The following is a 27,178-nucleotide window of genomic DNA, read 5'->3' on the forward strand; positions in this document are numbered from 1 at the left end:
AATGGTTCAAAGGCGACGATTCATTTATTTACACACATTCATTTCATTGTGTGCAAGCGTATGGCAGTGAATGTGGGTTGTGTTTGCTATTTTAAAAGCGGTAAAATTAGATTCAATAAGCTCCGAAATGTAAATACGTGGGAAGAAAAGAGCACAGAAGAATACAAATAACTCCGACAAACACTGTCGATTTAAGGAATTTTCTGCAAAATATAAAATCTTTCGGTTGAAATGACATAATGACGATGCAATATAATTGGTTACAAGTTGTTGATTGCTGTTGTTATGCATACAGAGAGATACATTTTCGGATGGAATTTTATTTGTTGAAATGAAATTTCTTCAACATGCCACACACAATTATTTCCATATCGAGCTGGTGACACAGTCGAAGGAGCCGTGACCCATGTTATATACAGTGACCGGTTCGCGCATATTTCTATGCTTGCCTAAATACGCTAGGTAGCATAGATATGCCAAGCATAGCCGCAAACGCAACCGACGCATCGCCGTTCACTCTATATGAACAATACACATGTTCGTTTATGCAGACGACCGTGCGCATACAATATAGCTCGAATCGAATGGTGACGGGTGCGTTGCGGCTTGCGTCTCCGCTATGCTTAGCATAGCTATCAGGCATAGAAATATGCGCGAACCGGTCACTGGTTATATATAAAATCCACGTAAATTCGTCACCAGGTTGTATTCGTTTTTCTTTGGAACAGCTAAATATTTTGTACATTTAATAAAGATTCCACCATAAGCTCGAAACGCAATCGAACACAGAAAAAAATGTCATGTTCTTTACTCTTGCTAAAGTATTAACCATTACATAGTACACACACGCGCACACAAATGCACATTGCAAACAAACAAACAAACAAAACTGTTGTTTGGTGTAAGCAGAGACTGTTTCTCTGAGAAACACTGAGAAGCAGAGCTCCTCATCAGGGAGGGGGTCAAAATATTAAAAAATATTTTTTTTTAATCTGAGAAAAAGTTGAGAAAAGATTCATTAGAAGAAGAACAACACATCCGAGTCAGAATTATATACACTGTAAATACAAACATCTGTTGGTTGAATATCGAATTCTACTATTTTGCGGTTAGTCGATTTTCGTTAGTTTGTGTTGGAAAATTTTATGGATTCGATTCCGAGCCCTCAACAATTTTGGAAATGAGGGCCTTTTTTTGCTCTTCACTTTTTCCTTATGGGAAAATTTCTTCAGTTTTGCTAGAGGGGTTTTCCCCAAAAAAGTGAAGAGCAAAAAAGGTCCTCATCCTCATTTCTTACACACTTTTTGACACCTGGAGCTTTTTTTAATTGTAAGATATTTACTCCTATAACATCATTTGTTCCATCTTGGTAGTAAACCAAAGATAGATTCTGGTTGAGTTCGGTTGAATATGCTGCCGTAGCATGGTTCTCATCTTGTGACAAACATGTATTGAACAACAAACATTGATGCCTCTTCATATCTTGAACGAGATAATTTTTCAATTCAATAGTCAATTGCCAATTTAAAAGAGGAAAAAACTATAGCAAATATGAAAATGATAAATTTTCGATATATTCCATTTTTAATTGTTATTTTCAAAAATAATTTCAATCGAACAGAATAACTAACATATTTCCATAAAGTCTTTGCACTAAATTTAGGCGTTTATTGCGCTACATAAACAAAATCAAAAATGTAAACTAATGCACATAGGAGACTTAACGGGACTCGATGACGTACAAAGTCAATTTACGAAAAATTGTCTCAAATGGTTTTGGCGGCTAAGTTCAAAACAAATTCTGCATGTGTCTAAAGATGAACCAATCTGTCTTCGAACTATGTATCGTATTTCATGGACTTGATATGAATGTAAAGATTCTAGAAAAAGCAAAAAGTCCGGTCGTATTCCCAATCTGAGTGCTCAAACCTTTCAAAACTGTCACCAAGTACCAAAAATAGAGTTGGTCAAGCAAACATTCATTTTTGGTGATTTTTATGGTTACAGCACATCCAAATTTGAACCAAAACAATAGGTTTAGACACGATCATTAGGGATCAGCAAAATAAATTACGAAAAAATTCTAAATAGTGTCAAAAATTGGCTGTTCAATTCGCCTCATAGCATGTTGCACTGAAAAATTCATCATTTTGGATAGTGAAACATTTATCGCTATATCGAACGATGAATCAAGTGCAAGTGGTTTCTTTTGCATTGATTATGTTAGGGCACTACTATATAAGGCTAGAGACGTCGACAAACCGAACTTTGACAAAGGGGTGTTTGTATGGTAGGATCTTCTTTGGAAGGTGTTTTAGAGCCATTATTCGAAAATTGAGTGCTTAAACGTTAGGTTAAATAAACCTCCATTACTTGCTCTATTATCATCCAATTATTATTGGAATCGATGGCATTCGTTGAGAACTATCTGATTAAAGACAAAATTGTGTTTTGCAAGTAGAAAAAACCGCAATAATGGCTCACTTCTTAAAAAATAGCATTACCATGAAAAAAGGACCATTTTTTAAAATTCACAAAAAGACACCAAGTTAATTATTTCTCTGCTTTTTTTGGATGAAAGTTATAGGCGAAGGTCCAAAATACTTGAAACGTGCAAAAATTGGTTGGATGGATTGAGAGGAAGTTGAAAGAAATCGACAAATCGGTGTGTCAAAGCATGATTTTGAAGGTTCGACGCATACTGAGAAAAACCGAAAACAATGGCCCATTCAGTGTAATGTGAATGTGCTATTCGATAGCCTATGAATAAAAGTTTACACCAATAAAAACGAATTTAATATTGTGTGTAAACAACAATTAAATGGCGAACGTCTGAATTTAGTGCAAAGACTTTACGGACATATGTTGAGTGATTTTAATAAGTTGTTCTTTTTGAAAAATGAAATTGAGCAAAGCTTTATATACAATAAAAAAATACCAACATTTGTTAAATGAAATATTTTCGAACGTATTGACGTCAATGCGTCAATATGTGTTTATACGTTTTGTTTTTCAACATGAAATTGGTTTGGTACTGCTTTTAAAATGTTCGCATTTCATTCCACAAACAATCGACATCCCGTATAATCGCATTTACAGCAGCGTATCACTAGACTCCGTGGAACTTCTATTCAAATTAGAAAAGTACAAAATATTTTATTATTGAATATAAATATATCGAGCAATTATGACTTCGATTCCAGAATGTATAAGATGCGATAAAAATAACCATTATTTCCTTTCCACTTTTTTCAGTGATTCATTCATAATAACATTATTAGAAAAATCAAAAATTATATAATATACTACATCCAATCCAGTCTTACATTCCAAAAAGAGTTTATGAAGAATCTGTATTGTATGTTAAGGACCTAGATGAATGACTAAAAAAAGCTGGACCGAAAAATAATTATATACAATACATTTTTTGTAAATTTAGCGAATCGCTTGTGTATTCCAGTGATAGTTTTTTGAGTTGCCTTAGATATTTGTAGCGTCTGTACAGCATTGCTGCTCAGATGCTTATTCGATGCGTTCGTCGCAAGGGTCATTCTAATGAGATCAATAGGTCCTGCTCATGGGACGTAGACTTTTGTATTTTGTCGAAAAATGTATATATAATTTATAAGAAGCGCTTGAATTTTGAATGAAATGAATTAATGTGGGAAAAAAGTTAATAGTTTCCTATCTTAATTAGCATATATTCAGTTTTCGAAAGTTTTTGGGCTTATTAATAACTTTATATCCTTAAAACCAGTTTTGCCATGCAAATTTATCCGGGCGCACACAACTTTTCCGAACTTTTGCACATTCATTCGATTCACTTAAGTATATCAATAGACACATTTTCTTTTTCACTTATCTACTCACACACGCACACAAACGTATTCATTTATAAAATGGCTCACCAGTAAACCTTGGATTATGTGATACACCAATTTTATTTTTTTTTGTATGGAATCGGTAGAGGGAACCAAAAAAAAAACAATTTGATGCATTTTCCCCATATTTAAATTCCCACTTAATTTGGGATAATCATCTGTGTCGAAAACGAGTAGAGATAATCAATTGCAGTCTGTGGCAAAATTGTACCCCTTAATAAGACGAACAATTATCGGTCTCCATATATTGGGATTCCTTAAAAGTGAAAACATCCGATTTTTCGAGTTTATAACACGAGTTTAACTTCTTAAAGGTCAAATGCTTTCTTTAATTACGTTTAGAGGCATTTTTACCTTCTTTTCCAGGTCAGAATTAGTCACTATGGAAACAAGAAAAAAACATCTTATTAATATAATACAAAATTAATTATCTAATTAAAACAAAAAATTAAAAATCTGCGTGTCACATATTCCAAGTTTTACTGGCTAGATAATATTTTGCGTTGAATGAACGAGTGAAGAAACCGCACACATCCTTGAACGAGAAAGAGAATGAAAAAGTGTAATGAACAAGAATGAAATGAAAGACTAAATGGAGAAAAAACTTCAATTTCAAGCATGTCGGTTGCGTGTTATATAATACAAACTTGAAAATCTTTTTGAATCAATTGAGTTGCCCAAACTTTAAATTTGCATGCAGATTTTCTGATGGATAAATATACATTTTATTTAAACTGAAAAAAATAGGTTTTTTTTTTCTTCAAGTGCATGACGTACGGACAAGAGCGCGAAGATGAGTTTAGGAAAAATAAAATTAAATTTTATATGCTAGACACTTTTTCATTGTGTACATGCCATATGCTGAACTTTTATTAGAACTTTTACAATCAACCATATGCTAATTTAATTTTTTAAAGAAATTTTTACTCATTTCACAAACACAATTATGCACTATTGTACTTAAAATGCCAAATAAATGTTTGAAAAATAAAATTTGGAGCCCAGCTCACCCAAACAACAATTTTGCATTTTGCATGCAACGTGTCAATCATCAATGGTTTCACGAACGTAAATCAGAACTTATTTGGATGTTTGACACGAATGATATGATATGTGCATGCGTCGAATCAATTTAAATTGTGCGAACTGATGAAGTGATCTTTTGTCATATTCACTTTTCCTTCCATATATTGGGCGCTTGATATGAAACAAGTGTGATATAACACGGCACCGATGCAATTTCGGAAAGATAAATAGAATACATCAGATATGCTAGACAGACAAAAATGTTTTGCTGCGAAAATAAATTACAAGAGCGCATAGTCTTGAAGTACTTTGAATATAGCAAATATTACATGTGCACGTTACTTCACTCTATGTCACAATTTTTTTTTATCCCATCGCATCGCATCATATTATTGTGCACGCGATGTACCTCCATTCCGATAAAAAGATGATAAAAATGAAGTTTTAACATATTTGTCATGCAATCTATCTCGCAACGCACAAATATTTTCTAACAAACCATAATTTCGTTGAACATTTTTCACACAGTCGCATTGAATGTAAAATGCAAAAAACAAACATCTCTACGGGATTGACGTTTCTCTATCTCTGTGTCTCATACACACACTCACTCATTTAGTTTGGTATTCGCAATGAAAGTCAAATCGAATTGATTTGCTTGTCAAGTCACAAACTATCAACTTTTATCGTTCGACATGTGAATAACCAATCAAATTTGCATCATAGCAATTTTCAGAAGTTTCACCAGAAGAAGTTGATACCATATTGATTTTGCTCGATACGAATTAATAGTGATACTCTCTGTGATTTTCACATTTACTTCGTCTCTTTTTTTTTATTTTTCAAATTCAAATAGTTTTTATTCGGATGTTCAATTTGAAATGTTGCGGAATCTAAAATAGAAAACAACAAATAAAAAATCTATAGAAACAATAATCACAATAAGCCAAAACTTTTTTCCTCTAACATTACAACTGTGAACAGTATTACTTCAGAAACAACGCAAACACATGAACGGTGAAAAACAGAGGAAAAAGGACAGAAAATCCGGAAAAAAGGTTATTTTGGCACTTAGTTTCAAATAATATTTCTAATTTACTCGACATCCAATATTTCCCAAAAACATTTTGGTCATTGTTTTAGGGATGAAGCTAATAACCACTCGTACTATGGTCGGTGTACAAAAACAGAACGATATATATATGGAATCGCTTTTGGATTTTTACACAGATGGTTTTGTATTCATAATATCAGCTTTTGTTCATTTTAAAATAGTTCATCTGCGATTCGTTGTTGTGTGTTTCTCTTTCTCTACCTCATCTTTCTGTCTCTCTATGACTATTCCATTCTCGTCGGTTTACAAATTCAGTAATCATGTGCTTTACAAACAATTTTCCCTACACTTTCTGCTGTATAAATGAGAGAATAAAAAAAAAGATCAGCCGAAACGTTCACAAACTAAACGACTGTATGTCTGATGAAAGAAAAGGGATTTTGAATAAAAACATAACAACAACAACATATTCGAGAATGCAATCGTGTCTTGTTTTTTGTGGCATCCAGTATTTGTTCGCCGACCCACAGTATGCATATTGTTCAGATTTTCTCATCTGTAGCACGTTCGATGTGTATATATATGCCTGAAAGTTTTATCCGCACAATGTTCAAGCAAAACCGAATATTTATGACTAACTATGACCATGTTTTTTAAATGTGCTTGTCTTCATCACAGTATGCTTGCAAATAATGTTTTATTTGCCATTTTTGGCTCGTTATTTTGCACTCAATTTCGTTTCTTTTGAATTTCAACACTATATATATATAGTATAGATATATATCCGGTAATCTGGTTGCGCGCCTGGAATTGCAAAACAATAAGTCAACAAAAGCAAATGAAAAAACGTGCATTCGCGCAATAAACGAAATAAATAGTATTAAACGAAGCGAAGACAAATTTAGATCGATTCACCATTTTAAATATTAATTTAAGAATTTTATGAGTTAACCACACAACAGCACCAACAACAAAATACGAAGACAGAACAATAAAAATGGAAATTTCTCAACATTCAAAATTACAATAAAATTCACAATTCACATAATTCTCGATTGAAAAGCACTGCTGTGTATTCATAGAATGGTGCGGCGTTATCATGCTGCGTAATAAAATCATCGATGAGCACATGCTCTGCAAGTGCTCTGTGGGAAAATTTCAAGTTTGAAAAATCCAAGATCCCATCACTGATGAAAATCGTATTTATACAACATTGTAACACGCATAATAACAATACAGTACACGCAGAGTATGCAGAGATGATGATATGGAAATATGGACGACAAATAATATTAACGAATAACACACACACACACACACACATGTACAGATATATATTTGTAATGTTTTAGCATTAAGATTCACCGTTAACACTGGCATCATTTAGTATAAAAGACACAAGAGACAAAAGATTCTATCTGATATATCTGTTTGTGAATATTTGTATAGCGCTGAAAATTTGTACACACAAAACAAATTTGGTAAAATGATCTTGGCAATAAAATCCAATTGTATCGAGGCACAATAAGTGGAAGTGAAATTATGAAGAAGAAAAAATTGAATCCCTCTCGTTCGTACATTAAATACTCTAGTTCTAGCAACATCAATCAGCGCATGCAAAAGGAATAAACAAGAATAAATGGCAATAATTCTATTCTATACACATGATAAATACATATTTCGCTGGAACGTTTCTTTCGCTTTCATTTCAGTTTTGTTTCATTTGTTTCTTTCGTTGTTCGCTCAATCACTCGGTCATCCATTTTCTCTATCTATCTATTTATCTATCTTTTGAATTATTCACACGGAATGTGTTCCATTTAGTTTTCTTTAAACAATAAAGCGAAAATGGCTGATCTTTCTGTTGAGCTTTTTTGTATAATTGCTGGTGTTCTTTGTCATTTTTATTTTACATCTCACGGTTGTATTGAACTGCTATAAAAAAAATCATCTCATCGGTATTTTTCCTGTTTTGTTCAAAAAATTGAATCGCTTCCAAACTGAATTATGCTCATTATTGTATAAATGCTTTTTGTTTTTGTCGTCTCAAAGTTCGGACTCAAAATGCAGTTGAGATTTTAAAAATTTCATGAATGAAAATAGAGCTCGATTGGACAGAAAAGCAGAATGAAAAAAATGATGGAGCTTAAATAATAGCAAATAAACTCTGTGTTTTGCTACTACACTTTCATTCTGTTCATATGTGAGAATATAATAACGTTCAATTTTGGTTTTTTTCCTTTTTTTCTCACCAAATATTAAATTATTGAATATAGATTTAATATTTAGAATAGGTGTAAACTATTGAATGGTTAATTTTCTGTTTTCAATTATCAATGGAATTCAACAAATTGAGAGAAAAAAAATCGATTGAAATAAAATTGATTGGCATTTTGTTGGGGTTTATGCATAAACAAAAACACAATACATATTTTCGATTGCATGGAGAATCAAAATATACTGATACATTACATCAACTCTGGAATTCGTAAGAGTTTGTAGCATTTGTTGCTGTTTTCGTTAGACGAATTTAATCTAAATTCTTGAACAAAGTTAAATCGCCACACAACCCTCGTGTCAATTCATGGACAAGCACTTTTTGTATGCTTTTCGGGTTTTATTTCTGTCTCTCTGTATCTATCTCAACTTTGTGTGTCCCATATATTGCACCATACCAATCCATCTACTGGGCGATCGCACATTTTCAGTTTGGCTATTGCTTTTGATTTCTCTCTACCTCCCACCTCTCTCTCTTTCTCTCTCTCTCTCTCTCTCTCTGCTGAACATGTTGTATGCTTCGAACAAAAAAAAAACACAGAAAGTGACAGCAAGAGATAGAAAGAAAACCGGTTGCGAAGACAACAATAATGAAGACCGAAATAGGCGGTTGAAGAGACAGCATACTGAGTGTGAGATGCTGAGATGTGAAAAAAAAAATATACACACGACATCTAATGGAAAATAAAAATATTTTCATGGCGATGAATAGCAGCATAAAGTTACGATATATGTATATCTCTTGCTTTTGAAACGAAAGCGTAAGCATTTCATTTCATCCACAACAGACACAGTCATACGCATCAACATTGTGTAGATATTTGTTCAATGCATTCCGATGCTTTGGCGTTAAAACCATAAGATGACTGATAAACGACAACACGCTTCTACATGTTGCAAATACGAATGCCGAAAAATCCTTGTATATATTATCCCGTACAATGAAAACAATGGCCGAATGAGCGCGCGTTTGTTCATTCTTTTGCTCTCATTCTCTCGTATCTTTCTACAATGATTTTTGTTTTATTTAATTATTTTCTCTCTCTTCCTCACTCTATTTTTTCTTCATCTAATTTTATTACATTCGCGCACATTGTATGCTGTTGCTATAATGCTCGATTTGCGCGATGCCGTTGTGTTTTATTTTCAGAGGAGAATGCAAACAATACCGTTTTATCTATTTCATATTGTGTCGTCGACGTCGTCGTCGTGTGTTTGTTTCGATTTGGGTAGACAATGGCATTTTTCTATGTTTCATCCATCCATTTCTACTAAGCGAAACAAATAAACAATAATCACAGACAAAAACTATATAAAGCGCCACCATCAAAACAATGCCAACAAAAGCAATTGATTATAAATGAATGTGCACGACGTTGCTCGCTTTCCCATGTGCACATACATTTGCAAGTAACAATATTTGCATTGGCCAAAATGAACGCATTCATATCATGTGGGCTTTATGATGCCGTAATTCGTATTCAATAGGTTGCCGTTTGCATGTTATGTACAGAGTGTGACTAAAAAAGAAATTCGTCGACCTAACATTACTGAATACAAATATTGAAGTGGTTCCATAGATGTGGATAATTAAGCTAAATTTTGTATTTCTTCTTTGGATGTAATGAATCTGTTTACGATTACAAAAATTACGTACTTATATTTTTGTAACACTTAAATTGCAACACTCTGTACAATTATATATACATTGTAATGATCTTTGATTGCGCACCTATTTCACAATCGGAATATCCAAATATTGGAATCCCTGATTTATTCTACAAAACATTGTTTACTATTTGTTCAGTGAATTAGACAGAGTCTAAACCATAATGATTGAGCTTTAATAAAAAAACAAATGCACCTTTTAACGGTGGCAATTAAATCAATTTTTGAATTAAATATGGAAAACATTTTAACGGTAACAAGAGCTTTAAAAAATACATCACAATCATATTTTATATTATTTAATTTCAACATAATCACTCGACTCCGGGTTTTTCAACCGTTTAATAGTTCATATAGGCCAGAATTATGATGTGTTTTTCATATGAATATATAATGTTATCTAATCACTTGTAATCGCACCATTGATAATTATCCACCACCATTTGACTTATAACGTACAATAGAGGCTAATTGTGTTGCAAATGAATCAAAATTGACTTTAATTCGCTGCAAATGCATATGAAGAATGCCTCGTGCAACTTAACACACACCACCCCCAATCATCATCACTCTCTCTTTTCGCTCTAAAAAACGATGGCATATAAACTTTTCATAATTATTCATGAACATGTCATTTTCACACAAAAACACATATCGAATCAACAGCGAATTCAAGTCCATTTGCGATCATTGATCAAAAATTGACTCAGTATATACCACTAAATTTTCTGTAACAATTTTATTTCGGGCATTTTTGCTGAACAATTGATGTAGTAAAGTACGTATCAGCTGTATAAGTGTGTGAATAAAATCGACAATACCAACGGTGCGAAAAGCGAATATGGACTCATTCATACACACACATGCGCGCACAAACAAACAATCGAGAAAAAAAAGGACACACAATTTTGAAATTGTGGGCGCACATTCGACTGACATATCACATTTGTAATAGTTGGTTTCATTGTTTTCTTTATGTGTTTTGAGAAGTTACATTCGCAACAAAATGTGACATAAAATAACCCGTGAGCATTGCGGTTTAAATAATGATACATATACAATGTACAACCGGCACATGGGACATTGAAAACGGTATCACATCAAAAGTGGCAAAAAAACAAAATCGAACGATATGGGTGTCACAGTACCATGGTTGGACGTTGTGTGAAATTCCAAGAATTTCGCACACTAAGCAAAACCCGCGCCATTGATGTGACACATTTCTTTTTCGACGACGAGTTTGTTGTCAAAAGTTGAAGAAAATGTGAAATTAACTCTACCACAACTGACAATATCAAATGAAATGTGAATTTTTCGGAATTCCTTTTCTGTAGTATTTATTTTTCGGATTTGTTTTTGGTTTCATTTTATTTATTTTTTGGTAAAAGAAAAGACGCTCAATAAGGCACATCCACAAGTGTCTAAGGCACATCTTTGCAAACCTATGTCAATGCATCATCACATTTTATATCGTATGATTGTATGAATGTAAAAGTAAACTGCAAACACTCGTTGCTCATCAGACACTCGATTTATATATATATATACACTGCCGCCAGAAAGTTTGGGTATGATAAACGATTTTCATGCAAAGTGCCATTTTACACACGTGTCCATGATGGAGTCATTTCCCATAGATGATTTATTCAGACGAAATGTAGATCACAGTATGGACTTGTCCGAAATAACTCCTTCATAGTTTTTTGGTATTCAAATTTTCAATCTCCTAAAAAATGATCCAAACTGCACTTTCAACCAATAAACTTATATGATGGAATGAAATGTAGTCGATACTATGATCTACATTTTGCAAGGGGCAATTCACTCTTACACTTATTTGATCTAATACACAATAATTTTGGAATTTTCAAAAACAATCGCAAATAATCGAAAATAATCGGCCAATAATTATTAGTATTTTCGTTTGATATTTTTTGTTCGATATTTTTGTGCATTATACCGAGTCTCCGAGAGTTTTATGTAAAGTTGCCATGTTGTCGATGCCGATAGACTTGTATTTAATATCATTTAATGCGAATACGGATGAAGAAAATAAAATCAAAGAAGAGCCAACATTCACATAAAATGTATTAAATATAAAAAACGACAAAAATAATGGAAAAAGCATCAGAACCGTACATCACATGTCACTGTTATTAGTCAAGTATTTAAAAGTAGTTTAATTTTCCTGCCGGCACATTGAAAACCTTTCGAATAAATCCAAAATCATGTGTGTCTGTGTGTGCATTTTTCAATCTACGTACGAACCATGCTCGACAAGCAACTGCTACCGTTGTCATGTACTTATAATCCAACTGCTTATGACGCTCAGATAAATACTGTTTCATATTTGGCACGCATATAGCGATGCACAAGAACCATCTAATTGGAATACAAGAATTATTATACACGTCAATTTGGCGTCGGACCTATTGGCAAGAAAATATCTATTTTAGATACTAAAACTTAAACATATGCGAACATATGCACTCATGTATTTGAACATCATTATCATCATTTCGAAGAATTTGACATACAATTGTAAGCATATTCCTTGGTTCAAATTTTCACTCAGAAATAAGTTGTGCCGATATGTGAACAAATTGAAATGCTTGCTTTCTCGCTTATACATTTTAACAAGTGTTGAAATGAATATAAAAGTGATGTTTTCAATTTTCATACGACGAATATATGCTTATGTAGATGCAAGTGTTCGTGTATATTTGTTTGGGTACCTGTAAGTGTTTTAAATTCATTCTGAAACTATGTCAGACAAATTGCTATCGATTGTTTTACAGTTGAGGCACTGTAAACAATTGCGGTTTGTGGCAACGCATTTTAAACTGGGCATCAAAGCACATCGATGTTCATATTGAAATCGTGTAGTTGCATGATGTACATTTAATTGGCAAGATATTGTGAAATAAATACAAAAAAACACTCGATTTGCACACTCAGATATGATTGGATTGAGATAAAAATGATCTGATATACATTTGCCGCTGCATCAGTTGTTTGTTTCGGTTGAGAGTGTTTTTCTAATTTGTGTAAACGAATGCCTGTTAATTTCCCGAAAACATAATTCCCCAATGATCAATTTCCCGAAAAAGAATAATCCCGAAAGGGAATATAGAAAAATATCGATATTTCAATGAGCTATTCCAGCGAATTTTTGTACTACACCCAAGGAGTTAGCAAGCGGGAAATTGGGATTGAACCTTAATTTATCGAATTCAGCCATAATTCAGGCCATTATCACTCTCCATGATAAATCTGTGGAGGAAAACTTCATTTTTGAGCCGATTTATATGGAAAATCAGTCATTTTTCATATAGAAAAATCTCGATATTTCAATGACCCATTCCGGTGAAATTTTGTGCTACACCCATTTTAAGCACTATCTCCTTTTTCTATTTTTATTTAATTTAACTTGACTTGGGGTTCGGAAAAAAGGGAGAGAATGTTTAAATACAAGACAAAACCTTCACTCTCGCGTGCTTGTTCGGTTTTGTCTTCAATTTTAAACCTCCCCTCGACGATGGTCAACTGAGTGCAGAATTTGTAATACATATGGATATTAGTGCGTTAGTTCGCTAGAGCCGTAAGATTTTGATGATATCACTTCGAAAAAATTTCTGACAAATTTATCAACATCGAAAAAACGGCTGATTCATGTTCACGAAAACACCCAGGCCTGGCCCCGAGAAGTTTTCGGCCAAATCATGTTTGGGGGTCTTAATTTTTCGACCGATTGCAATACTTTTACCTTACACACTCGGTGTGTGTGCGGAAAACTAAAAACGTTCGGGAAAAATTTATTCCGAATTTTTCTCTTTCGGGATTTTTTCCCATTCGGGAATTCGGATTTCGAAAAAATTTCCAATTCGGGAAATTGACTTTCGGAAAAATAAGTCATTCGGGGGATGTATAGTCGAATGTCCGCGCATGTGAAAATCGAAACTTGAGACTAGGTGTAAATAATTGTACCAAAAATGTACTTAATTGTACCGCAATTTATTTTTAATTGTACCTTACTCGGGAAAAAGTATTTGGGGAATTGTGCTTTCGGGAAATTTGCTTGTCTCCATTAAAATGATCTGATATACATTTATCCACTGCATGAGTTCTTTTTTTCGGTTGAGAGTGTTTTTCTGATTTGTATAAACACATTCAAACCATCGAATCATCTTCCTATTTCGATCGATGATGTTATTTTCACATACAATGTAAATATTTATACAAAGTTTTCAATTGAATTTATACAGGGCGCCGCTTGATTTATAGAAACGCTGACAGATTTTATTTCGACATAAATTTCACTTTGAATTACGTAATAAAAGTGTGTTTCATTTCAGATGTGTATGTTTCCTGAAAAATCTCTTTATTTGTTGTGCATTTTTTTGCCTTCATGAAATAATGAAATGTTGATTTAATCCGAGAATAATATCTTGTTTTTGCGATGATCTTCCATTTTGATTTTCTTGCGACGTAAGAAATTCTATTTAAATAGAGCATTTTTTTTTTTTTTTTAACTGTTGATTGGCTGCATTCAAATCACATTCCATGTGCCAAACAGAGATTGAACATATTGAAAATGCAATTAGCACAAGTATTTAACCACGAATAAAGATGAACAAAACGCACCCTGTATGACGAAGATGGTGGTGATGATGATGATGATGATGACGATACGGTTGAGATTTTCTATTTTCTACGCGAGTAATGCAAAATGTGTGAAAGTAATCAATCGCCTTCCTAGCGTTACAAAACAAGGAAATTTCATTATTCGAATGGATAAACAGAACTTCAGAACTTATTTATGCGCTTTAGTACCTGGATGAATGAAGATGAAGCAGAAGAAAAATGAACGCCCGTACGATAAAGTAACGTGCACTAGAGAGACATAGCATAAATGGAGAAGTGTATGGGGTAGTATTTAGACTCTATAGGGTGAATAAAGAGTGAGAAAATGATACAGAGAAAACACTGACACAAACACATAGAGAAAGACAGAGATAGAGATGCGACTTATAATGTTGACTTCAGTGAGGCATTCAACTGTGACACTGTAAGTGTTTCAAAAGTATGTAAAAGTGTAATGCAAATTGTTCGTGTTAGCATTTAAGAGGCGAAATAAAGTATACAAATGCTGTCCTAAAAATAAACGCAAATTATCTTATGTTTCATAGCGTTGAAATTACATTTCATGTACTGTGCATGTATTTGCGGGTGTATGTGTTTGTGTGTGTGTGTGCGTGTACTAGTAGTAAACAGCAATAGCACATACGCACAAAAACTTTTTGTTATCCCATAAATTTTACATCTTTGCTGCCAAATGGATGTGACGATATTTACTGTGAGAGCATGAGAAGAAAAAAACTGCAACTGAGGCTCGTTCGCTCATTCGATTGAACGATATTATGCAGCAGTGTGCATACGAGATGCTTTAAATTGCTTTCTTGCAATTTTCACATGCAAAATATTTTAAGCGATGAAAACAAAACAGAAAAAGAAGAAGAAAATGTTGAAAGTCTTAAAAAACGAAGCTCGGGGTCGCTTGATGTAGAGGATTTAATATTTGATATGAATAGCATCACATTCAATTCACAACTGTAGAATTGTTTACCTCAAAGATATTGAGAGATATGTAACTTCTGTGCGCACATATCGTGCATGTTGGTGATGTATGTGGTGCTCTCTCTCTCTCTCTTTGTACTTTTTGGTGTTTATGTGTGTGTTTCATTTTGATAGAGTCGATCACAGCAATCGTCAACTCGTGCTGTAGTCACATACATAGTATTATATGCCAACTACTTTATCTCAATGCTATTTTCCACTATTTTATGTGCAAATAAGTGTGATTGTATGTTGAACATTCTAAATCTTTGTTTACGTTTTGAAATTCTTAAATAATATCATACTACAATTGAAGATTGCTGAACAACAGTACCGAAGCGAATTAAATGGAACTGTAACCCCGAAGAGCAAGTGCACAAGATTTTTAAAGTGAAACCAACAACACTATTTGAATCCCTCAAAATACGAAAATCAAAAATAGTGACGCCATTTATTCGGTTTAGTTGCTTTTGTCACAGCTGCTCTAGCTACTATAAGTTTAATACAAATAAATAGTCATGGAGATAAAAATGTATGTGCGGAAGATTAGAAGGATGTGTTGCAGAAACAGAGTGGCTGATTGATTGAGGGACGCGACAGTCGCGAAAATAGTGGGAGACAAAGTGTTTGTGTGTGACAGAGACAGAGAAAGAGAGAGAAAGTGAGCACGAGGAACAATAAAATGTGGAAGCAATGGAAATGGCACAACATGAGGAAACACAATGATAAAAACACGTTAAATCGTGCACAGCGATAAGTTGAAAAGCACATACGCCTTGGCAAGAAGATACACTGAGCGATAAAGTGAACGAACGACATTCTAGAAATGAATGAAATGGAAACGAAACGAATCTTGTTTGTCGGCGCGCGGACAAATGGCATTGCAACAAAAGCAGAGAGTATAAACAACTGTACATTGTATCACATAGAAGAAGAAAAAGAAGAAAAAACAATATTCTAAGCACGATGTGCTGACACAATGTGTCATGAATTAGATGTATTTTTTGGTATTGTATTTCCACTATCTAGTAAAACTGGCACTTCGCGGCGGATGTCTTTATCATTCTACTGTGCATTTATTAGATAACTTACGAATGAAGAAGGATATTATTGTGATTTTTTGTCTAATTCAAATACTTACAATCTAAATCATTTAATACGAAACCAATGTTGGTTTTGGCCAATTTCCATTGTTTTCGAATTAATCAATGTATACGCGCGTGTGTGTATGTGTGTGTTTGCATTTACCTTGCGAATTATTAATTGATGAATTCTATCGCCTATTCATTTAATGATAGCGAATTTGCGTGAAAAAAATGAATTACGTTAATTCAATCCATCAAGATTTATTGAAACCCACACTGGATTGAAATTCAATGGATTTTGGTCGGTGAGAATGAACGCGAATTATTCAATAATTCCGTAATTTTTTTTATTGCCAGTCAGTTAATTGATCATAAAAATATATGTGCTTGTTTTGGCGCATCGATTGAACTCATCAAAGCATCATTGTTATGACAACAATATTACCCAGATACACTAACTGCTAACCATAATTTATTCGCCTGTAAGAATAATTTGTACGGCAGGAGAAGGGGAAAGAGAGAAAGAGAGATTTAGTTTTATTATGGCTTCTGAAATACATTTGTTATAGTGTTAGAGTGCTGTTCCTTGTATGTTATGCACTCATAAATGAAACATTTTTCAATTGGATGATCTCTTACTTTTGAAGCATTTTCGTGTTTGCGAAGCTGTAGCACTTTGTTGTGTGAAGTAATGAGCTCTTTTTTCAACTTAATAGTATCCATTCATCTTCTATTCGATATTTTTGCGAGAATAGAGTCGTTTTCGCTCAACGTTTTTGTGCACATTTATATTCCCGATGGTTGGTGAATTCGTTTGCTAAAATACAATGTACAGAGTAAATAAATATAATGATTATGATTGGTGATCTCTACTGTGGCAGCCATAAAAACGAAATACACTCGATATGGGCAATGTGCCATCAACCATTCCATTAATTTATCTCACTGTTTACATGTAAATCGCTTACGATGCGATGACATTTTTATTGAAATATCAACAATCGCGACGTAAAACTGCCAATCGGTGTCACCATCCGATTATATTTCGAATTCATTGCAATTTACGTCGTCGATGCCACACGCCCACAACCACACACACAAATACATCAAAACCCCAGTTGGCAAAATGCAGAATTCGATCACCCAATTCCGGAATTGATTATATGGCAAATTGAATATGATCGCATAATGGGTATGATACAGCAATTATCTGAAAATCCATTTTAATTTATCAAGAGAACGTGACGTAAAGTAAAACCAAACAACATAAACATACAAATAAAAAAGTCACAGTGTCAAAACATTTTCATTTTAAATTTGTATTTCAAAGTTTTTAATTTGTGGAACGAGATGGAGCCGGAAGGATGGATGCGGCTGCATTTTAAGTATTTAAAGCGTATGTGTTGACTGATGAAGATGAAGATAATCAATCAATTCAATTTGCATGTCTTTTTTGTGTGTGTCAAACCTCTGAGCTCGTTGAAATGATGATAGCTGCGTAGTTCGTGCTTTGGCAACTGTGTACTATGTTGTGACGTGTTTGCAAATTATTTGTAGGTATACATTTTTGGCAAGAGATTAGGTTATCATTGTGCCGGCACACACATAATACTTAGGCATATGCATAAATATATGGGATGATAAATTATTAGGTAAGTTATAGGCTATTAAGAAGCATGATACCGAACAAGAAGCGGAAATTTTGGTAAATGGCTTATTATTATCGAATAAATTGGTTGGTCTAATTGATTTGAAAATATTTTGTTGTGGTATGCTAAATTTGTGTTGTGTTACCATAATGATGAATTATGAATTTTTCACATATTTTATTCCATATGAAGAGCTAATGGCAATGATGCAAAAATAACTTTTAAATGTTTTACTACATTCTGATTACATTCTTCCGTTATTCCCCTGTCTGCGGAAACATTGAAATGAAAAGAACAAAACTGAGAATGTGTGATTTTGAAATTACCCACGCTTGCCTAATTAATCCACACATGTAGTACGATACATTTAAAATTGTAGTCGAATCCAACAACACTACCGGTAAACGGAAACACATTCGGTTTTTGGATTTGAAATAACATATGCATTATTTTTCGAGTCATAATACAACATGAAATATCAGCTCTAGTCTAAATAGAATACATTATATGTGGGATATGTGCTTGAAAACGGTGTCAAGAGCTGTCTGTATCATTCTCGTTCTCACTCTTCTTATGTTGAATTGTTATTGTTACGTGCATGAGTGTGTGTGTGTGTGTGTGTGTGTGTTTGTATACATTAAATTATTTGCGCATTATACTTGGGATTTTAAGTGGTTTTGATACAAACTGGAAACCAAAGATGGGATATGAGATTTCTAAATTGCACTTGTTTGCCATATGCCACCTTAATGGTTCGATCTTTCCATTCATTTGGTTATGATCCGGGATATGTGTTTGCTATATGGTGCATTGATTTTGAAGAGAGAGAAAAAGGTTTGAGTTTGGGTTATTTGTGTGATTTGATGGCAATACGTTCAGCTATTTTGCATCGCTTTATTCACATTAGATAGAGAGATAAAGGCTTTCTGTCCATTCCATATCTTCTTGCATATCTAGAGCAATCGGGCACAAGGTTTTTACTTTGCACTTGAAATGGCAATTGCTTTGTGTACAAAACACGTCAGAACAAGGCGGACAGGCAATCAACCACCGACGGTAAGGTATCACAGCACGTTACAATGACCGTAACGTAAAAGTATATCTTCCCAAATGTGGTTCTTATGCCTTTGATTCCTTTATTGAGATAAGCGTTTTTGCTTTTAAAAGATAAACGCCACTAATTTGCGAACAATCAAAATTTACAATTAAATAAAGTTTTCACAAGATTACGACTTACGAAAAGCTAACGGCCAAGAAAACTACTTAAATCGTCTGCACAAACATTGGATGAAATGGCAACATTGCAACAGTTTATCCCATTCCATTCAATATGAATATGAATAAAGAATGAATTTCGTTACGAAAATTCACAATTGAAAATGGTTAGTATGATAACAAGCAGTAAAATGGTTTTTGTTTTTGGGTTTCTCCTACAAATTGTATTAATTTACATGTGTTTCTCTATATTTATGCAAAAATGCAAGAGAAGAAATCAAGAGTTTGGTATTTTTTTTGTTTGTTCGCTTGTAGATTCATATTTATAAACACACGTACCGTAAACAGTTTTCCGGATTTTTATCCGGCCACAGGCCAATATGAAAGAACATAAATGGCAATAATCTGAACAATAACAAAAAATGAGGAAGCAAAATCGAGAATAAGAATTAGCAACACAATGTGTCGCGCATTGTACATTGTATTTATATATGAGAAAGTTACGGGGTCGACACCGACCCACATAAATAAATAAATTTTTCACACTAAATTTAATTTCCATTATCTTTAGTCATTTCGCTTTTTTTCGTGTCAAGTGTAATTTTTTCATGGTTCATCTCAGTTGCTCTTTTCCCTTCTGTTTGTGGTTGTAGCTATTGAAGATCCTACTTTATTTTCATTTCACTCTGGATGTGTGTGTGTGTGTGTCATTCGTCGTCCACTCGCTCATATTATATATTGTAACATTCAAGCTTCGGTTTTTATACTTGAAGTATTTACGTGATATTCGGCTTTTTGTTACTTCAACTTTGGTTTATGTGCGGCTCTATGTCTGTGTGAAATGAATTGTTTATTAAAGAAGTAAACATGGACATGTTCCACAAGAAGAAATGAAAAAAAAATAAGAAAAAGAAGAAGAAGACGACGACGAAGAAAAGTGACACAAGCGCGGAAAATATAAAGCAAGAGCAGTAAATTCTATGGAAATAACTAAGCAATGCTGTATTCAGTATTGAGAGCCTATCAGAGAGCTTACGTTAGTTGTTTGAATGCCAGCGAATTTTCTTCTTGCGCGTTTGAGTCAACAGCAGATAAAAAAAAAGATGAATCATAATAAGAAATGAGAAATAGCGTATTGTTTGAAAGCATATTTTTGTTGTTGTTATTGTTGAAAAGTGCTTGAAGAATGAGTAAACGAATCGGCCGTTGAATGTTGGACTGGACGACAATAATAAATGAAAATGCTTGATGCTCAAATCAAAATGAAATGTGAAGGCGCAATAATGAAGGCGCAATAACAGAAAATTAGAAAACACGGTTAAATCAAATGGGGGGGAGATAGAGAATATGGTGAAAACAAAGAGGACAAAATAAACTGAAAAATCAACAAATGACGATGAATGCTTTTTAAACGAGATCTGAACATGGACATAAACATTAAGCCACAGATTAACCGACTCGGGTCCCATTGCAGATGGATTTTTGATGTTAGACTGTCAGTGAATGTCTAGTGTCAGAAGCATAACGGCAATCAATGACAGTTCATGTCCCAGTATTACACCATGGCACAGACTCAAAACAGATAATTGTTCATACGAAAGAAGCAAACAGCGAACCATTCATTCATCCACCTACACGCGATGTACACACACCTTTGCCGTCGTTGCTACATGCTGCCGTGTATTTCGACATCGTCGCTAGTTATCGCACAAGCCACTTTCAACGGAATATACACACAAAGCCACTTGGGTAATCTGATTAGGTCACTTCACTTTTTTATTCTCTTATTATTAAAAGAAGCAACTAGAAAGAGTACACTACAATATTTCAATTTTCTTGATGTTTCAAAGTTTAAGATTTTCATACGAGCACAAAGTGAATATCGTGGCACCATTATTTTAATTTATTTGAAAAAAATGTCCAGCCACGCAGAAACGAAACCCATGTGACTTATGCGATAGAAAAAAGGTGCAAAACGCTCCACAAACGCTTTCCGAATCGAAGCGACGAGCACTTCGCTTACTCGCCTCCGTCTTGGCCACACTTTTAATAATGATACAACGCATTTTGATGGAAAAAATATGAGAAATGTGTTTGGGAATGCTGGTGCCAAGTGTGCAGCAACAACAATATCACCAACGCAAGGATATTCAAGCTTAGTCCTCAAGTGACTCGTAATTTATGCACCAGATTTTCCTTGTCATAATTGATGAATATGTAATTTGAGAAGAATAAGACTGTGCAGTGTGTGGCACACATTACTCTATCTCGCTCACACTCTTCACAATCTCTATATTTTGTATAATAAAACTATTGCAAAAAAACGATGATTAAACACATAGGCTGCTGGCTTGCCACGGATACGATGAACAACAACAAGTATTTAAAAATAAATGCTTAATTGACAAAATACCAGTTGAATTCAGCATCAAATAAGTGGTAAATCTCGGGGCCAGTGCAAAACTTATAAAACAATCATAATTTCAGAGATGCGATTTTTTTCTTTTGTCTTAGCAACATCGTTCAAATTTACAAGCGATTTACGTTGAACTTCAATTTATGCGAATCCACAGTGGCTCTCGAAGCAGAGAAAAATCAAATTTCGAGAAAAAAAATCCCAAAGAAAGCACAAGGAATGTCATCTATCCACTGTTGATCAGTCACAAACTTAATCAGCGAGTAATGAGATTTATGGAACTTAGCTGTATACTACTTAGCGTTTTTCCATTAAGTACGTGCACAAGCTGCGATTTAAATCTAATAACACCACAAACCGATGAGATAGAAAATGTCAGGTGAATTTCTTTGCAGAAAAGAAGAAAATAAAAGCAATGCTATTGTACCAACGCCATTCTCATCATCCGGAGAATGCAAACGAATGATTAATTCAGGTTGTCGGTTGAAATATGCTTCCATTGTTGATTCTGCTGTGGTGCCACCACTTTTTGTCATTGCCATTTACGTCTCTTCGTTGGATTTGGATTTGGATACACAATCATTTGATACGCATTCTCAGCAATATAATTCTTCTGCAGATTAACGCATTTCAAATTGAATATTGCATTTGACTGCGTTGATATATTCTACGCGACCAATTAAAACTGGCTTACCAAAAGACGAAACAATACACATTCATAACAAAACGATCCATTTCATATGGGATATGCCGTGTTTTCGGAAACGAGATGTACACAGAATAACACAATGGATGTGTAATGTGTAGACTACACAGTGTAGTCAATTATTTTACCGTCGTTTTTGGTTATTTCAACCCGGTTTATCATTTGCGTTGCTAATTGCCACAGTACCCATCAAAAAGGTAAAGTGCAATTTTGGTTTAAATGACTCGAACGAAATGATTGTCGTGCTGCTGCTATTTCTGCTATGCATGTGAATTAATCGATGTAATAGATATACACAAACAAATACATTGATCATTAATCAGAAACGAGAGAGAAAGAGAAAAGAAAATGTAACATATAGACCGATAATATCGAATATTTTCCGAGTCTAAATTTGATTTGTCTTTTATGCTTTTATATGCTGTGGCATACCAACTTCGTCATCACATGCTAACAGTCGTATAAACGTTCAATTCAGGGATTACAAATGACGCGGTGACCTTAAATCGTTTTCAGTTTTGGACATAAAGCACATACGCATAACACAACCGACTAGCAGTGATTCAATGAATTAAACCGACATTTCTTTTGTTCTCAATCATTGTTTGTAAGCGCAAACGGAAGCGAACAATGTAAAAGCGCACACCATAACATTCAATGGATACCGAGCGGGAAAGCTAAAATCTATCAAACATTTTTGTGGTGAATGCGTTAATTGGTGCAGCACTCGTTCACATCTTTCGAATTTACGTTCGATTTGATCTTTGTGATTTCATTCAAATGAAAACGTATTAGTGACCTTTTGGAATTGGACCATAAATGTATGTAAAGTCTGATGAATGAAGAGAGAAATGGAGCAGGAGGAAGGAGGATATGACAAAGTTTGACTAGGAAACTACCATTTTAAGTAATGATATCAAATGCACCCAAATGCGAATGTGCTGGATTTCGATTTCGAATATTCCGGATTCGTCATTCCATTGAACATAATTTCAATGTATGATTACATAATACACATAATTTGAATCGTCAAAGCATTCCTTTTTCCCTCATTGAATGGAGAACTATTGATTTGCCTCTATCCTTCTTCCCCAAAAATACGATTCAAATGTAAACAATTATGTTGGTTTGACTTGGTTTGTTGTCGTGTACTTATCTAAGCGTGTGCTTGCTGCATCATGGGCGAACTGCTGCAGTTTCTATGGTCGTAATTATTTAACAAAATTCAAACAAGAGGTGCTCGGTTTTATATACTTCTCCCGTTCGTTCCTTTGTGCTTCGCTATCACTCTTTGGCTGACTTTGTTGCTATTTTTTTGTATTTCATTTGATTCTTTCTCTCTTTTTCACGTGTCCCGTTCCACATCTGGACCTTGTGCTTGAGCACAATAATACACCATTTTATTATTGAGTGAAAAGCTTTTACAGCCATTTCATATCGCATTTTGCTGTGTTTGTATCTTCATTGTTTATCACTTAAAATGGAGTGTACTCAAGTATTGTTTGCATTTTTTTCAGACATTTTATTACAGTGTGAACATGAACATCGAATAGTAATCATCACATTGAAAATTCCACTAGCATTATATTACAAATGTGCGCAATCATTTGAACAATATTTCAAGTAATGGCATTTGCCCATGTGAAAGCGATGTGAAAAATAAATGGAGAACGAATAAGTGGATTGGATTCATTGCATTTAATATTATTATCTGCTATGGTTTTAACAGCTTCTTCTTTTTCCCTTTTATTCATTCGTTTCGCTTCTTTTTTTTTTTGTCATTTTATTTTCAATAGTATACATGTATATCATAAAAATTGGATTTTATTTGATTTCGAATTCCGCTATTAGATTCAATTTTGATTGCCTCTATTAAACATGCAAGCAAATACGTATTATGTCTGGTGTTTTGTTGTTGCTTAGTAGAAGAGAGAGAGAGAGAGAGAGAGAGAGAGAGAGAGAGAGAGAGAAATAATAATAATAACGACAACACCGAATTAAATAAATATCCGAAATTTGTCATGTGGAAAAAATATCGTACGTAGCCGGTAATTTCAATGTGAAATATTTATGATCAAAGTGAGCTATTCAGTGGTTGAATAAAAGGCCACAGGAGTAATCGAAATAAAATGGTCATTTGGCATGAAGAAGCTTAGCTCATCAATGGTTTACCCTAAAGCGACGTGTTTGTACAATGTTGTATAGTATATATGTGTGTATTTGGTTTGTGTCTGTCTCTCTATGTATGTGTTTATATATGTGTGTGTAAAAGGAAGAGAGCTTACTTTATTATGAAATCTAATTAGAATGGTCATGAATTAAATCAGTATTGTCTGCTGCTGTTGTTGTTTTCATTTGATTGAAATGCATCATCAATTTCGGTAAAATAGATGGAACAATTTGTGTTAATACACTTCAAACTGCTTAGCTCGTAAACGAAATCTTTTAGTTATGACATCCACTGATGAATCCACACTAAAAAATAGCATTTATTTTTTTTTCCCAAGTAGTTCTATAAAAAAGAGTCTATATATTTCACAAGCGGCGCCAAACGTTTAATACGTTTACAGGCCTAAGCATTAATAAGTTTTTTTTGCGCTTCACTCACTCGCTCAGAATCTGTCTTCTATTATATGTGATGTGCATAACGGATGAGGGTGACTAGAGTGATTTAACCGCCATGCGATGGAAAATAATTCATGAGAAAACTGCACACATAAGCGCGATAAGATGTAATTTTAGCTTTAAAACTGTTGAAAAATCACGCACAAATATTTCCATGTCACACGTCAACCGAATAACAATCTTTCAAGGCTATGCTTTCAAAACATTCTTGAATTTTTCCTTTCACTTATGGTCATGATATTTATGCGCAATATCTTCTCATGAGAACAAAAAAAAACGAAATAAACATACATTTATTAGCAAAAAATCATTAATATTTCGCTTTCACGTAGCGAAAAGAAACTGAAGTAATCGTTCAATCTTGATGAATTTCACAATTTCATTGTGGCCAATTGTACCAAACCAACTATTCACTTTACAATGAATTTTATTTCGTTTCTATTTTTTTTGTGGGCTATAGTCGTTATATTGCTATATAATGTGTTTAAATTTGGTTTCGTTATGTATATAGGATGAAACCATATATAACCATTTGAGAATCAACAATATGTTAACAGATCATTTCCAAACAATTTGTTGCAATACATTAACAGATCTAATCGGTTATATTTCGATTTATTCTGTAGCACCATGTGGTTTTCATCGCATTCATTTGTTCGACCCATTGATATTTTGCTATCAGTGATGAGCTTCAATATTTTCGGGTGTGGCATGTGTGTATACACATGAATGTGGTGACAACAGACGATTCTTGGACGAAGATGAAACGGTAAATGTGTGAACTCTCAAAGAAAATTGAAAATATTCGATGAATCGTTATGAGCAATTCATACAATAGACCAAATTGCCACATACATAACATCAAAGAACGATACCAATGAATTCCACACAAATCACAGTGAGTCTATTGTTTGAATTCTCTTTATTATATTTGTGAGTGTGTGTGTGTGAGAGAGAGAGAAAGAAAGAAATAGGGGGGATTGAGTAAGTTAGAGATTGGTAAATTCTTGCACGCATCGTACAAAAGCTGATACACAAACAGACTAAAACAAATTATGGTGAATTTCAAACACTTTAGTTTTTTGTGTTGGTATTTTATTTTGGGTGAGAAATGGCCATTTGATGCAATAAAATGGCACGAGTCAAGTGAAAAAGGAAATCGCTATTATCACAAAAATGGCAAAAATTCGTCTTGTAAATCTTTATTTATTCTAAAGGGACATTACTTTTTTAAGGCATTTTTCATTGTAGCAATTGTACTGAGCAGAATAATAATAAAAAAACGAGTACACTATGAAAAGATCATTCACAATTTTAAACCATTTTACAAGCTTTTTATTAATCAAGGCAATTTATACGATTACATCTCTCGTTTTGTTGGTATGAATTGAAAGTGAAGATCGCACAAAAAATGAATAAATCAATATTAATACAAATACAATGTGACAAAAATAGTCATAAAATTTTTAACCCTTTTTTAATTCATTCACAATCGCCTCACCAATGTTTTTTTTTTTTTTTTTTTTGTAAAACGTGGTAGTAATCCATTTTATGTCATTTTGTTTATTGAAAAGCAATTAAACTTTTATACGGCAAGACGGGGAAAAAAGGTTCGAAAATCGATTTCAAAATATCTCTTACAGTGAAAACTATAGTATTGCTGCACACAGTACACATGAACGTGCCAATAATATAAATTGCACAGTTATTCGGTGCTCATTTTATGAGCCAAGAATTTAATGTTATTTTCCATTCTTAAGAAAATACTTTTTCATACACATACATAAATAGACATCGTGTGGCGCACTCCAATCACATCGCATACATTTTAAGTTAAATGTACACATTTCACGATAAGCTCATAAAAATTACACGAGCTCAAGAATTCAACTGGACAAAAATATTTTATTGTCTGTCAATAAGAAAAATTTACCAACAACAACAAACTCAAATAAAACGA

The sequence above is a fragment of the Contarinia nasturtii genome, unplaced genomic scaffold (assembly GCF_009176525.2).
Source record: "Contarinia nasturtii isolate CC-2019 unplaced genomic scaffold, AAFC_CNas_1.1 Cnas_scaffold_1371, whole genome shotgun sequence".
NCBI lineage: Eukaryota > Metazoa > Arthropoda > Insecta > Diptera > Cecidomyiidae > Contarinia > Contarinia nasturtii.